This window comes from Lepidochelys kempii, chromosome 4 (genome assembly GCF_965140265.1).
Source record: "Lepidochelys kempii isolate rLepKem1 chromosome 4, rLepKem1.hap2, whole genome shotgun sequence".
NCBI lineage: Eukaryota > Metazoa > Chordata > Testudines > Cheloniidae > Lepidochelys > Lepidochelys kempii.
The window spans coordinates 7,483,565-7,499,727 of record NC_133259.1 but is presented as its reverse complement, the minus strand read 5'-3'; the positions used below and the strand labels follow the sequence as shown (position 1 = coordinate 7,499,727).

Below are 16,163 nucleotides of genomic sequence, written 5' to 3'. Positions count from 1 at the left end.
TCTAGAAGTGGTGCCCGGAAGAGTGTTCAGATAGGAGGGCAGGGTTTGGAAATCTGCACTGCCATTACCTATGCTATATATATTCTCCTTGGACAGTGGACTTCAATCTCCAAGGCTGCAGCACTAAATAAATAAGTAAAAATAAGATCTTACCCAGGCTCTGGTAAATTATTTAAGAGCAATACACTGTGCATATTCTTGTTTTGTTAGAGATGCTTAAGATGAAACATTGTACGATGTTACACACAAGCTACTCATTAAGCTGTGCTTCACAGATGACATACCTACTAACACATTAGTGGGTGTTTGTGTGTAAACAAATCCATAAAGTTCCCAAGACTCAGTGATTATTTTGCCAGGGAAGGGTGACTTATTAAAATAGCAGACCTTCTTTCACAAAGCCAGTCCACAAGTCCTGAAGGAGAAACCAAAGAAAAGGGGAAGCCGGGCACAGAAATAGGTTGCGCTGCAAATGCAGAATTACAAAGGAATTGGGTTGCTGTTGGCAAGTGTGTATGGATCTCATAGCACTTTAGATCTAGGCTATGTTTATGAATTTAATTGATAGCATTAAGTGTCCAGATCACTTAGGCACATACTTAAAGCCAGTATGTGAGCAGTGCCATTGACTTCAGTGGAAGTATACATGCTTAATGTTAAACATATGCTTAAGTGCTTTGCTGAATCAGAGCCTGTGTGCGTATGTTAGCCCCTTCACTGTGATTCTCAGGAAGATCCTCATTTGAAAATTTTTTGCAGGGCTTCCCAGTAACTATTTGCGACTCTGGATTGGCCATTTCAGGGATATTTGCATTGTCACAAGGAAATTCTTGCCCTGAGATGAAGCAGAATTGTCACCTCATAAATGGTTTAGATAATCCAGGGTTTATTAGTCCATTGCATGTGTGGTACTTTGGATTTGCCTGTGTGATCCTATCTCTTTTTGGAGTCTGATTTCAGTGAGGATAAGAGCCTGCTATTTCCTGACAGCAGTAGAGTGGCTCCTTGAACTTGGGTGGTAATGGCTGGGACTTCTGCAGCTGAAGGTCCCAGATCAGATCTCAGTTTACAACTGTGGTTTGTGCATGTACATAGTCACAGTTCATTTTACAAGCATTGCTGAGAATAGCTTTCTGAATGTCTGAATGGGATCTTCTACTCAGTCCGATTTGAGTGCTGCTGTTGAAATGGTGAAGGCCATCCCCTGGATCGGCACCTGGCATATTCAGTGGGTATTGGTGGGGGGTGAGATGTGTGTGTATCAAACACAAATTCTTCAGCTGGTACTCCCTGTTGTTGAAAGAAACAAAGCTACAGCCTACATGTAGTAGGTGGCTGAATGTTTCTTTACGAGGGGGAATGATGAGGGCGCGCCAAATATAGTAATCCGGTGCGGCCATTATAATACACACTTAGAAGAGGACCTTTGTGTGTTCTTTGCAGCAAACTGTGTAGAGGAAGGGTTATGGAGGAAAAAGATCCTACTGATTTTACTAGTGTTATCAACTCTAGCAATGTTATTGTGAATTTTGCAATATTTTGTGGGGGGGGGTTAGCCCCAGCTCCTGGAGTCATGTTATTATGTAAGAGTTTCAGTTTTGTTTTAAAAAATTGGTTCTTCTTTGGGTGACTGTCCACACAGATTCCATTCTTGGTGCATATATGCCCCATGTGCATGAGATCGGACTCTTTTACATAGCAGTGTCCGCTGTGGCCTCACCTGCACCCTGGTGCTCGCCACCATGCAGGAAGCTATGTGTCTGTGGGATTAGTGTACCTGTTATCAGGTCACACCGGTGGCCTTTCACTTTTCTGGCCTGCAGAATACCCTGACAGACATATTCAAGTTAGGTGAGTTCAAAGCTGACTGCAAAGAGTTACAAGGGATCTCATGAAACTGGGCAACAAAATGGCAGATGAAATTCAGTGTTGATAATGCAAAGTAATACACATTGGAAAACATAATTGCAACTAGATCTACAAAACGATGGGGGTCTAAATTAGCTGTTACCACTCAAGAAAGAGATCTTGGAGTCATTGTGGATAGTTCAAAAAATGTTAGGAATGGGTTAGGAAAGGGATAGATGATCAATAAATGCCATAATGCCACCATATAAATCTGTGGTATGCCCACTCCTTGGATACTACGTGCAGTTCTGGTAGACCCATCTCAAAAATATATATTAGATTTGGAAAAAGTACGGAGAAGGGCAACACAAATGATTAAGGGTATGGAACAGCTTTCCTATGGAGAGAGATTAAAAAGACTGACACTGTTCAGTTTAGAAAAGAGATGACTAACTGGAGGATATGATAGAGGTCTATAAAATCATGACTGGTGTGGAGAAAATGAATCAGAAAATGTTATTTACTCCTTCACATAACACAAGAACTAGGGGCCACCAAATGAAATTAATAGGCAGCAGGTTCAAAGCAAACAAAAATAAGTGTTTCTTCACACAGCACATAGCAAACCTGTGGAACTCCTCGTCAGGGGATGTTGTGCAAGCTAAAAGTGTAACTGTTCAAAAAAGAATTAGACAAGTTCATGGAGGATAGGCCCATCAATGGCTATTAGCCGAGATGCTCAGGGAGGCAAACCCCATGCTCTGGGTGTCCCTAAACCGCTAACTGCCAGAAGTTGGGAATGGAAAATGGGATGGATCACTTGATAATTGCCCTATTCTGTTCATCCCCTTTGAAGTATCTGGTGCTGGCCATCGGAAGACAAGATATTGGGCTAGATGGACCAATGGTCTGACCCCTTATGGCTATTTTTATGTTCTTACGTCTTCAGCAGAGATTTATCCAAAATCATGACTTGCTCCATCCAGATCCCAGTTTTCCACAGCATCTTTTGCAGATGGGGGTTCCCATGCGTAACACGTGTTTGTGACATGTCACACCAACAAATGTTCCAGAGGAGGCATGAGCGAAGGATTCTTCTCAGATGCACTTGGACAAGCCTCCTTGCACCTGACAGCCTGGATGATGGATACAGAGAGAAGCCATTCTGTAGCAGTTCAGGACTTCCTGATACAGAACAGAGACCTTTGACTAGGCTGGTGTACCAGGCCAAATGAAAAAGGTTTTCTGTCTGGGCAGTTCAGTGACACCTCTAATTTCCACAATACTGTCCTATACTTCCCCTGAAACAAAAGGGCTTGTTCCTCAGCTCCATACAACTGCTCCTCAGGTGGCCTCTACTAATCATCCTCCCATCTAAGGCCATACTATTTCCTTGCATGTGACAGTGGTGGAGTTTCTAAAAAAGCTCACCCATGTTTTCTCACTGGTCAGGGAACCCCCTCCTTCATGGGATCTTCACCAGGTTTTGCCTGAACTGATGGGTTCCCCATTCGAGTCAGTGGCTACCTGTGTTCTTTACCAGCTGCCTATGGAAGTGGCCTTTCTGGTAGCGATCACATCAGGAAGGAGAATAGGGGAGATCCAGGCCCTCATAATGGGCTTCTCTACATGGTGTTTCATGAAAACAAAGTCAGCCTTAGCGGTCACCTGAAGTTTCTGCCCTAGGTAACCACTGACTGCCACATCCATCAGTCTGTTCACCTCCTGGTTATCTTCCCTAAGCCACACTCTACCTTGAGTGAAGTGAAACTCCACAGGCTGGATGTTAGAGAACCTTGTCTTTTTATTTATAGCTAGGACCACGCCTTTTAGGTGCACGCCTAGACTCTGTGCTGTTTGCTGAGAGAGTTAAGGGACAATCCATATCAGAGGCTGTACAAATGGGCCTAAGGCTGTGTTAAGGCTTGTTATGATTTGGCTAAGAAAGATCTGTCCCAGGACAGATTAGAGCTCATTCCGCTAGGGCTCAAACAGCCTGTCTCTGTAGCATCCTCATATCAGAGAGATGCAGGGCAGCATATCAAGACATTTACCACTCACTGTTTCTTGCTTCAAGCATCCAGGTCAGATGCTAGCTTTGCTAGGGTGATCCTGCAATCTCTATTCAAGTTAGACTCCTTTTGCCTCCCTCTAGGTGAATGGGCAATTGCTTGTAAGTTCCCAAGAGTGGAATCTGTGAGGGCAATCACTCAAAGACAAGAGAATGGTTACTTGCCCTACAAAAATTGTCGTTCTTTGAGATGTGTTGTCCACACATTCCACAACCTTCTCTGCCTTCCCTCTAGTCAAAGTCCTGTTCTTGTGGGATACTTATTGATGAAGGAACTGAGTGCAGGTTGAGGTCACCCCACCATTTATGCCTGTGGCTACAGGAAGTGAGCGGGTGGCCATGGTGCAGGTCCCACTGCTATTCATAAGAATCTAATCTTGCATATTTTGGGGGGCATGAGCACCAAGAACGGAATCCATGTGGACACCACATCTCAAAGGACCACGGTTACTATAGCGTAAGTAACCTTTCTTTCCTAGTTCTCATAGTTGTGGAGGAAAGCTTGAAAATGTGACCTCTAATTGCTCAAATATTTGAAGGCTAATAAAGAGACCTCCCCAAATCTATTGTTTATTAAAACTGATTTTTAAGCCAATATCATTAATTTTGAGGACCTGACTCATGATTTTCCAATGATTGTGGATGGCAATACTGTATTACTAGAACTTTGTTTCTTAAGAGAGCCAGCTGCACTTGGTTAGCTCCGTGCAACCATATGAAAAAGTACATAGTGAGAATAGTTATTTTCTGTTTCCGAAGGGCTTGTCTGCATGGGGACACTCACAAAATTTCCCCTGAATTAACTTTCACAATCGATTAGTCAAACCACATTAAACCTCTGTGTGGATACTCTTAGCCAGAATTAAAGCAGCCTTATTTAATTTAATTTAATTATGTTTAAATAAACTAAACTAAATTTAAGGTGAAAAGTGGTTAAGGGAGTGCTATTTAATCCTTCACATAACACAAGAATCAGAAGTAACCCAATGAAATAAATGGGCAGATGGTTTAAAACAAACAAAAAGAAGTAACACAACACACAGTCAACCTGTAGAACTGGTTATCAGGGGATGTTGTGAAGGCCAAAAGTATAACAGGGTTCAAAAAACAATTAGATAAGTTCAGGGAGGATAGGTGCATCAATGGCTATTAGCCAAGCTGATTAGGGATGCAGCCCCATGCTCCGGATGTCCTTAAACCTCTGACAGAAGATGGGACTGGACACAGGGGATGGACTGCTTGATAATTGCCCTGTTCTGTTCATTCCTGGTGAAGCATCTTACATTGGCTACTGCTGGAAGACAGGATACTGGGCTACATCGACCATTGTTCTGACCCAGTATGGTCATTATTATGTTCTAAGGCCACTTGAATTCTGAATAAGAGCATCCACAAGGGTTTAATGCAGTTGGTCAAATCCACTTTATCTTCACACTTTTAGTTAATTTGGATTAACTTTCCTGAGTGTCCCCATGTAGACAAACCTTAAGAGCATACTGCAAGCAGTGGAGAATGAAAACTATTAAAAAGCACCTTAATATGTCAAATGAGCCAATTTATTACCTGGATTAGTCTTTGTGAGTAGAATGATTCACAGTAATTAGTCCTGCTATCAGTTGCAATGGAGTTTGTTCAAGCTACGCAGTAGCAAACAATGCTTCTGCAACTGGCAAGACTGGGCACTGCTAACTGGCAGATGTTCCTAGCCACTTCGGTGGCACAAGGCTCCCTACACCCTTCACTGCTGTGAATTAAATTGGAGGAGCACTGCACGATCTATCAAAATTTCAGTGAAAAAAGAATAGCTGATAGTTGTGTTAAATTGATTCTGCAAACATTAAGAAATGCACAAACGTCATTTTCCACATTTTTCCTGTGACTGATGCTTGTGTAACACAGCCTTCTGGACAACTGGGATTCCTGCTGGAAGATTTACTGAAATCCAACGAAATGCTACCCGATGCATTGTAGCTGGAGATGCGGCACGTTTTGTGGAACCTATGATACATCTAAGTAAATCTGCCTGAGAGTATTATATGTTTAACAGTTTAATACACATCGAAGTCTAATGCATTTAGACTGTTGGTGTATTGTGACATGTCTGCTATTTGTCTGCTTGGCGTGAATAGAATGGCCAAACAGATTGTTTTGGATGCTGTGCTGTCATGAGAAAGAGTTGTAGGGCTTGAATGACTACATTGAGATCTTTTAATAGGTGTTGAAGAGGTCACACAGGTCTTTCTATAATGGAAGAGAACCCTTTGAAACATTTTTTTCCCCAGGATAAAGCTAGAAAGGTTTTTAATGAAGCCCCAGATAAATATAAAAAGTACAGTAAAAGTCAGTGCGCTAGATTCCATTTCAGTTTCATCAGTGGAAATCAGCAGTAACCTCATTAAAGCCAGTGGAGTCACTTTAAATTTACCATGGTGTAACCGAATTATACAACTAATCTTGAGCACTTTTTAATTTAGTTTGGGAGAGAAAGGAAATATTCCAACTGAAATTGTAAAACTCTAGAAAAATAACACAATTCTCAAAATAAAACTAGCAGCTACTTTGTTTTTCCCTTTATAAAAAGGATCGCGTGTAATCAATGTGTTCTTCACATCAAATGTCATCCTCTCACTCTCTTGAACTATAGTATAACAATGCTAAACTGTTCATATGAATAATAATTAATGTGCCAAATTGCACACCAAGATCCGGCCACAGAGAGTGCACTATATATAGATCTCCCCCTCCCACAACGCTTTGGCAGTGTTTCCCTTTTCAGCTGATGCCCTCCCGGGTTTTATTTTGGCGCTGATGTTTGGGCCCATTTAATCTAGAAAGGCTAGTCTTCACTGAGGACAACACAACATTATTATTAGTGTCAGTGTTATAATTAGTATTTAACAATAAACATTTATATGGAGACATCCAGGAAGTTTTTGGAAAGTGTAGGGGACAATTTCCTGGTGCAAGTGTTGGAGGAACCAACTTGGGACAGAGCTCTTCTTGACCTGCTGCTCGCAAACTGGAAGAATTAGTAGGGGAAGCAAAAGTGGATGGGAACCTGGGAGGCAGTGACCATGAGATGGTTGAGCTCAGGATCCTGACACAAGGAAGAAAGGAGAAAAGCAGAATATGGACCCTGGACTTCTGAAAAGCAGACTTTGACTTCCTCGGGGAACTGATAGTCAGGATCCCCTGGGAGAATAACATGAGGGGGGAAGGAGTCCAGGAGAGCTGGCTGTATTTTAAAGAATCCTTATTGAGGTTACAGGGACAAACCATCCCGATGTGTAGAAAGAATAGTAAATATGGCAGGCGACCAGCTTGGCTTAACAGTGCTGATCTTAAACACAAAGAAGAAGCTTATAAGAAGTGGAAGATTGGACAAATGACCAGAGGAGAGTATAAAAATATTGCTCAGGCATGCAGGAGTGAAATCAGGAAGGCCAAATCACACTTGGAGTTGCAGGTAGCAAGAGATGTTAAGAGTAACAAGAAGGGTTTCTTCAGGTATGTTAGCAACAAGAAGAAAGTCAAGGAAAGTGTGGGCCCCTTACTGAATGGGGGAGGCAACCTAGTGACAGAGAATGTGAAAAAAGCTGATGTACTCAATGTTTTTTTTTGCCTCTGTCTTCACGAACAAGGTCAGCTCCCAGACTACTGCACTGGGCAGCATAGCATGGGGAGGAGGTGACCAACCCTCTGTGGAGAAAGAAGTGGTTCGGGACTATTTAGAAAAGCTGGATGAGCTCAAGTCCATTGGGCCGGATGCGCTGTATCTGAGAGTGATAAAGGAGTTGGCGGATATGATTGCAGAGCCATTGGCCATTATCTTTGAAAACTCATGGCGATCGGGGAAGGTCCCGGACGACTGGAAAAAGGCTAATGTAGTGCTCATCTTTCAAAAAGGGAAGAAGGAGGATCCTGGGAACTACAGGCCAGTCAGCCTCACCTCAGTCCCTGGAAAAATCATGGAGCATGTCCTCAAGGAATCAATTCTGAAGCACTTAGAGGAGAGGAAAGTGATCAGGAACAGTCAGCATGGATTCACCAAGGGCAAGTCATGCCTGACTAATCTAATTGCCTTCTATGATGAGATAACTGGCCTCACTATCAGGCTTTCTAATCTTTTACTCATTCTCTGAACCCGCTCCAATTTGTCAACACCCTTCTTGAATTGTGGGCACCAGAACTGGATGCAGTGTGCCAGCAGTGGTCCCTCCTGTGCCAGTTACAGAAGTAAAATAACCTCTCTACTCCTACTTGAGATTCCTCTGTTGATACATTCCAGAATCGCATTAGCACTTTTCGCTGCAGCATTACATTGGGAACTCATGTTTTGCTGATTATCCACCACCGGCTCCAACATTCCCTCATCCTGTAAATAATGCCTGTGTTCTTTGTTCCTTCTTCAGACCCTGCACCAAGTGGAGTTCAGGATCCATCCATCCCAGTGCTGCAGAAGGGTTTTGTATGGCAAGATAAGGGAGATGACATTGGTCTTTCCTGAATTCAGTGGGTGGTTGATCTAAAAGAGATCCGTGTTCATTTGCTAGCCTGCATGTGATGGGAGGCAGTGATATGGAGTTATGTAACTATAGCATGATGATTGATGGTGTTTTCAGTCTGAACTGGAGACAAAATCAAATAACTCTAGTACTAAGATAATCTCCCTGACTACACTGAATGTGATTACAGTATGGTAATAGAGTGGGTTTTGCTCTATATTGGAAACTGGTGGCGGGAGGGGGGAAGGAAATGGGTCCCTAACTTGAGAACGCTTAAAAGAAACGTAATTTTCAGAAAGTGCGGAGCAGCTATCCTCTTAAAATCAGGCCTCTTTCAAGCTGGGCACCTGAAAATGCAGCCAATCACTAGTTACCTCTGAAAATCTTGCCCTTCGTTTTTTGAAAGTTCCTTATAATAAAAGGCTTATAAACCTCCACATTTCCCCTGTATTCTCCTCTGGCTACAGCCAACCCGTGCAGAATTGCAGGCAGAAAGCATTCTTTTTCTCCCTGCCCTCTCGGGTGGAAGCTGGCAGAGGCTTGGGTGCCCAAATTAGGGCCCAGATTTTCTAAAGCGCTCAGTGGCCAGTATCCCTGCCCATTGAGAATGAAATTTCATTTCGGGGCCTGAGAGCCGGGGCCTTTTGAAGATCCAGCCAGTTATTTATTAGGTGCCTAAACAGAAAATGTTGAGTGCGGAGCGGTTTTGATCCCCTGAATCTAGGTGTATACTGTAACTGTAGAGTAAGTACTGTACTTCCATAGCAAGGCCCTCTGTCCTTGTGTGTTTCTCCACTGATCTCTGTAGCCGTTGTACGTATGGCTCAAAGGCAAAACATATTCCTTTTTAAGGCCTAAGCATGCCCTCAGCTGTGTAGAAGACTCCGATTGAATTCAGTACAAGCGTGCCTGCTCATCCTGTTTATAAAGGGGTACTTAAAGTCGCTTGTTTCCTGTCAAGGTGCAGCAAATGAAGTCGGGTTAGAAAAGTGAGGACGAGGGGGAGTGGAAAGAAAATGCTTTCTATTCCGGCCATTAAATATGCAGTGTTTCCACACGCTGAGATCGAAATGGTATTTAAAGAACTAAAAGCTAATTATAGCAGGTGCAAACATTCTCCTCTCTCCCTATTATGAGCTATTGACGAAATTGCCAAAATAGTCAGAAGGGATCTTGGTGCAAAGATCAAGGGCAAGAGTTTCAAATGTAGGGGCCCCAAATCCATACTGAGGGTCCTCCATAAGTGGCCCAATTTTCAGAAGTGCTGAGCATCCTGCAGCAGCCTCTGGTGAAGTCAGCAGAGGCTGCAGGGTGCTCAGCATTTCTGAAAATCAGGCTGCTTACCTGGGTGCTCATATGAGAGTGCAGCAGATTGGCTATAGGCACCGAAGGTGGGATTTTGAAAAGAGCCTAAGGGAGTTAGGTCCCAGTTCCCATTGAAAAACTTAGCCCTAGTTTTTAAATTCCCAAATTTTAAGCCCACATTCCCTAATTGAAAGTAAGAGGGAGTTTTAGGAAGACAGAAAAGATTTCATTACAGAGGCTGTGAGGCAGAACATGTCCAGTATTTATTAACAGCTGGCCTTCCCTCCCAATACAGTTAAGAAGTCAAATGAAATTAAGAATGAACATTTTTAGGTCTGAAAGTATATTTTGGGTATAAAACAAGACATTATTTGACTCCTGAAGGAGGAGGCATTGCAACAAACTATGAAGGTATATATGTAAACCTATAGTATAGTATAGCATGGAGGCCATGTGGACAAGTGGATAAGGCCCTGGGCTGGGATGCAGGAGATTAGAATAATAGAATATGAGGGTTGGAAGGGAACTCGGGTCATCTAGTCCAACCCCCTGATCAAAGCAGGACCAATCCCCAACTAAATCATCACAGCCAGAGCTTTGTCAAGCCTGACCTTAACAACCTCTAAGGAAGGAGATTCCACCACCTCCCTAGGTAACGCATTCCAGTGCTTCTAGTGCCTCCTAGTGAAAAAGTTTTTCCTAATATCCAACCTATACCTCCCCCCACTGCAACTTGAGACCATTACTCCTTGTTTTGTCATCTGGTACCCCTGAGAACAGTCTAGATCCATCCTCTTTGGAACCCCCCTTTCAGGTAGTTGAAAGCAGCTATCAAATCCCCCCTCATTCTTCTCTTCTGCAGACTAAACAATCCCAGTTCCCTCAACCTCTCCTCATAAGTTATGTGCTCCAGACCCCTAATCATTTTCGTTGCCCTCCGCTGGACTCCCTCCAATTTTTCCACATCCTTCTTGTAGTGTGGGGCCCAAAACTGGACTGCCACTGACTTACTATGTGACCTTGGTCAAGTCACTTCCTCCATGCCTTTGTTTCCCTTCTCACCCTTTGTTCATCATGTGTATGTAAAACGTAAGCTCTCGGGGCAGGAGCTTGTGTATGCACAGTCATAATGGAGTGAGTTCCCAACCTCAGTTGTGGCCTATAAGCACTTCTGTAATGCACAGAACACTGATAATGGGCATTGGCTTTTCTCCCTTGTGCCCATGCTTTCTGATCAATGTTGATCATTAATCTAGAGGCCAAGTGTGCTTTTGCTGCCATCTGGGCATTCACAACTCTAAAAGATATCAGCAGTACAAAAGAAACCTGTCAACGGTTAGGAAATTGGTTTGTAATTAGTATTTTGTTGCTGTAAGGTCTGGAATTTGCTGAAGCTGCTGGGAGATATGCACATGCATACATGGATGCCCGCAGACCGGGGATGCTGCACAGACGGCTCAGATGGCTGCTATTTATTGAAAACGAACAGCCTGTGAAATCACTGTGAAAACAATGCATTGTTGGGGGACCACAGAAGGACCTCAGGGCTGCTGTAAGGACAAGACATTGTGGATGCTCCTTTTGAAAGAAATGATTTGCTGCTGAAGAGCAGCAGGCTCATTTGTGGCGTGTGCCCTCCAAGCTACCCAAACAGAAAATCCATTGTGGTCTTTGCCTGTGGTACAGCTGCACAGAGCTGACAAGTTAAGTGTTGCCCGCCGAGTTTTTACAATAGGACTTTCAAATGCTTCCAGGCAATGTAGAGTCGATGAGTTGATGATAATAATGTCCATAATCACCGCATTATGTAACGGTGCATTGCCACCTGTGTATACCCTGATCCTACATTTTGCTGTATTCCTGGACCAGAGGCGGGGAGGGGTTGACCTTTTCTAGGTGGATTGGCTGATTCTAGAGCAATAGTGAGAATTTTGCCTGGGTGAAGAAATAACAAATGCATTCTGGGGGTATATCACAGCTGCAATAGAAATAATGTTTTAAGTGTTTTTATGGCTGCGTCTTCCTTGTGTTAATCCCATCAAATGGGGTCCACTGTATAAGTTCTCTCTCTCCAGTGAGTGGGGAGGGTTTCAGGGCCCGGGTCCCAGCCTGAACCCGCATGCTCACACTGCTATTTTTAGCCCCGCAGCGTAAGCCCTGCAAGACCTCATCAGTTGACCCGGGCTCTGAGTCTCATTGGTGGTTGTTTTTTTTTTTGCTTTGTAGACGTACCCTGTCATGTTAACCTTTTCCTTTATGACCTCCCACCACTTCGTCTTGTGTTGGCCTCTCTGTCTTTTCCCTTCAGCTATGAGCCAGTGGACTCATAGCTGTCAGGATTGTGCTTTACATGACCAGATCTCTGAGCCTGCACTCACTCATTTTTCTGTTCATGGGTTTCACTTGGAGCATGTCTCTAACATACACTTTCCTTGCGTGGTCTCTTGTGCTGACACCACTCATCCATCTCAGCAGTCGCACTTCTGTGGAGCAGATCATTGATTTCCGGGGGAGTTGGCACCTTTGAGGATCTGAGCACTGAGTTCCTGAGTCACTTTTCCTAATGGGATCCTGAGTCACCTAGGCATTAATGAAAATTATATCCCAAGCATTTGATTGGCCATTATGGTCTGAATGCTTTGCACTGCTCCCGTGTAGCACAAGCAGACAGAATCTACTGGTGGATCTGGCCCCCAAAGTTTCTTACCCATCATTACTGTTTTTTACTCTGACCCTTAACTCCAGCTTAGTATTATATTTTATCTGGGAATTTTTCAATGCCTAAAACAGAAGAGATACTGGTGTGAGACTAAATAAAAATGTGGATTGTGATAGTTAGTTGCACCTATGGGTAGGCGTAATATGATCTTTAACATCAGGTCAGCTACGGCTAAGAAATATACTACCTCAACTTTTTACTCTGGTAATTTTGACACATAAGGGGACTTTTCTGAAAACAGCTGTTTAGCCTTTTCAACAAGCTTGTAACTCACTAACATCAAGCATGTCTTTATTTTCCCCATTTTTGGATTGCTGTAATAAAAAAATAAAATAAAATGAAACAATCTGGCATGGTAAAAGATATCTTCTGGTCTTCGCAGCTCAATGTCTGTCATATAAGCTAGACCAGCGGATTTATGGAATACATGGGACAGAGGAATAAACTTCATTTTGTACTTTTACAAAATCCTTAGATCCTTTTGGGGACAATAGTGCTTTGTATTCTAATATTACTCATGACAGTGTGACCTGTCCTTGTGAGGCACAAAAAATAGTGGGGTGGGGGGGGGTGAGGGAAGGATCCTGTACCTGTAACAAATGGTGGTGACATATACATAGACACCATGGTCATCAGTGGGGATATATCTCAGAACCTTGAGCACCAGGACTTTGCCACATGGACTGAGTAGCTATAAGGATGTCACAAACTTTTATAGTCAGTAGGGCCATCGATCCATTATCCTATGCATTAATCAAGAGTACATTGAGAACAGAACATCAGAACACAGCCCTCAAGGTTTAGGCTAACAAGCCAACCAACAGCAGCAGAAAACCCCAACAACAACCCACCACTACCAAATGACACCACCATGCTAGAGCCTGCGCCAATGCGCTAGTGAAGGATTAACAATGTATTTGTCTAGGAGGAGATTTTTTTCGAAAGCATCTCCAGGATTTAGGAGCACAAGTGCCATTGAGATTACACGGACATTTTAGAAAATCTCCCCCTTAACTTTATAAGGTCTCCAGGACAGAGACTACTTTGCTTTTCCCTTCTGTGTTGTGCACAGTTGTGATCACACCAGCACCTAACAATTATTATTATCAATTCAGGGAGACCTCAGAAACCAGTTTCTGTATCTTTGTGGGGGGTGCGACGTGGTGTGAGCAGAATGAATAGAACCTTTAGTTTCAGAGTGGCAGCCGGGTTAGTCTGTATCGGCAAAAAGAACGAGGAGTACTTGTGGCACCTTAGAGACTAACAAATGTATTAGGGCAAAAGCTTTCGTGGGCTAAACCCCACTTCATTGGATATATGCAGTGGAAAACACAGTAGGAAGATATACACAGAGAACGTGAAAAAATGGGGGTTGCCATACCAACTCTAATGAGACTCATCAGTTAATGTGGGCTATTATCAGCAGGAGAAAAATAAAACTTTTGTAGTGATAATCAGGATGTCCCATTTCAAACAGTTGACAAGAAGGTGTGAGTAACAGTAGGATAAAAATTAGCATGGGGAAATAGTTTTTAGTTTGTGTAATGACCCATCCACTCCCAGTCTTTATTCAAGCCTAATTTAATGGTGTCCAGTTTGCAAATTAATTCCAGTTCTGCAGTTTCTCATTGGAATCTGTTTTTGAAGTTTTTTTGTTGAAGGATTGTGACTTTTATGTCTGTAATTGAGTGTCCAGGGAGCTTGAAGTGTTCTCCGACTGGTTTTTGAATGTTATAATTTTTGACGTCTGATTTGTGTCCACTTATTCTTTTGCATAGAGACTGTCCGGTTTGGTGAATGTACATGGCAGAGGGGCATTAGTGTAAGTCAGGCTTTTCTGTATCTGCCTACCTGCTTATATGGCCTCTCTGACTGCAGCATCTGAGTGTCTTATGTACAAGACTTTTCACTTGCCGGTTTTCTCCTACCAGTCCTGCGTATCACGTCAAGTGATTAAAAAGATTCTGTACTATAAAGCTTGAAGACTTGTGAATTAATATCCTGTTGAATAAAAATGCAGTCCTATGGATCTTTCTCATTTCCTTCCAGCTGTAATGTCTCGGATAGACTTTATACAATTTCATTTTATTTTATTACCTTACTCTTTTTTTTATTATTTTTGTTCATAATGAAAATATAGCATACGCAGAGCAAATCGTGATCAAATATATGTCTTACGATAGAGAACTTTTTAACATGAAAAAGGAAATGTCAAGCTATTAATATTAAATTACATGGTGGGGAAGGGAAAGATTTTTTTTAAAATCATTCTTAATATAAATGTAGGAAATTGACAAGGCTGGGGAAGCTTTCTGATTGGCTGATGGAGGTTTCAGCTCATATCGTCCTGCGACAACATCTGCACCGCTAGGAATTAGCTTTATCCACATTTATCACCACTGTAAAAGTAAATTATCCTGTTTTGTAAGTGGAGTAACACATGGCAGGTCTTGTGATTGTTGAGTCAAGTGCTTGACGAATTTGGCCTTTGGCCTCCTATCTCAACACAAATCCAAGGAGCGAGGTTATCTCTCAACAACTTCACAAACTGCTGTATCTCATCCCTTACTCATCAATAATCTCCTAACTGGGATATGGGCTCTACAGAGTTGAATAACACAGCATCAGTTGTTGTTTGGTCTTTAAAGGCGTGCAGGCATTGCGTGATCTAATAGTGGAAAGCCATGTTGTGTCACAGTCTGAGTTCCACATTGGATTTTTTTTTCTAATCTGAGCACAACATGCCCATTTCCTGAAGAGCAAAGTTAAAATTTAATTTTTGCAACAGTATTGTTGCTGTCTCATGGCCAGATTGTGTCCAATTTTGGGTGGGTTTGTAGAGGGTCACAGGGAATCGCCCTTCACTCTGCCCTCAAGGTAGAATCTAGGCACATTCCCATTGGGAGTTGGTAGGCACTGTGTCCTGTGAATGCCACTGCTCGTATTAGCCATCCAAAAGGGGATGGAGAGGGACTATGGCTTTTATCCCTTAGCACTGGGCAAAAGCGCTAGCTAAGCACAGGGAAGCACACTCTGCACCTGATGCAAAGAGAGCAGAGCAGCTATTGTGTGTGTCCTTCAGCATCCTGTCCAATGCAAGAGCCAGAACCCATCCCTTAGGATATAGCAATTCACAATCAGGCCAGGAGAGAGAGAGAGCAGGGGACCGTCTTTTAGTTCTTTGTTTACACAGCCCATAGCATAATGGGGTCCTGGTCCCGGAGCAGGGCCCTACGTGCTCTAGTGACACTGATGAAAAAAACAGTGAAATGTCAAAGTGAAGATCTTCACAAACAGCCACTGAATCAACCCTCTGCTGTGAAGAGATGGGTTTCCAGAGGGTTGTTTGTACATTTGTATTTTGTGTTAACTAGAAGCCAACTCTCTGTGCCATGAGTCTGAAATACTGGGACCATCCAATGTTTCCATGAAACTTGTCTTAATCAAGATACAATGCAGAAAAATAAAAAAGGATCTGAATACTAAGATGGGATATTTGGGACTTTTGTTCTGAAATTAGGATTGGTTTTGTGGAGGTGGAGGGGTGGGTGACCATCTGAGGCTGTGACTGGGGATACATTGACTCTACTTACTTCGCATCTTGTTGTAGAAAACATGGTGAAGCTGCAGGCACTGTTAACTTTCAAGTTGCTCAGCATGGGAAGGGAATGGATAGCCTTTCCACCACTCTATAGCGTAGGCTGCTGGGTAGAAG

General features: G+C 42.9%; 1 protein-coding gene across 16 annotated transcripts in view; it reads left to right on the top strand.

Annotated features, from left to right (window-relative positions):
- The window catches only part of EPHA5 (EPH receptor A5), a 319,531-nt gene that overhangs the window by 93,143 nt on the left and 210,225 nt on the right, over positions 1-16,163 (top strand). The gene's annotated exons all lie outside the window — the stretch shown is intronic.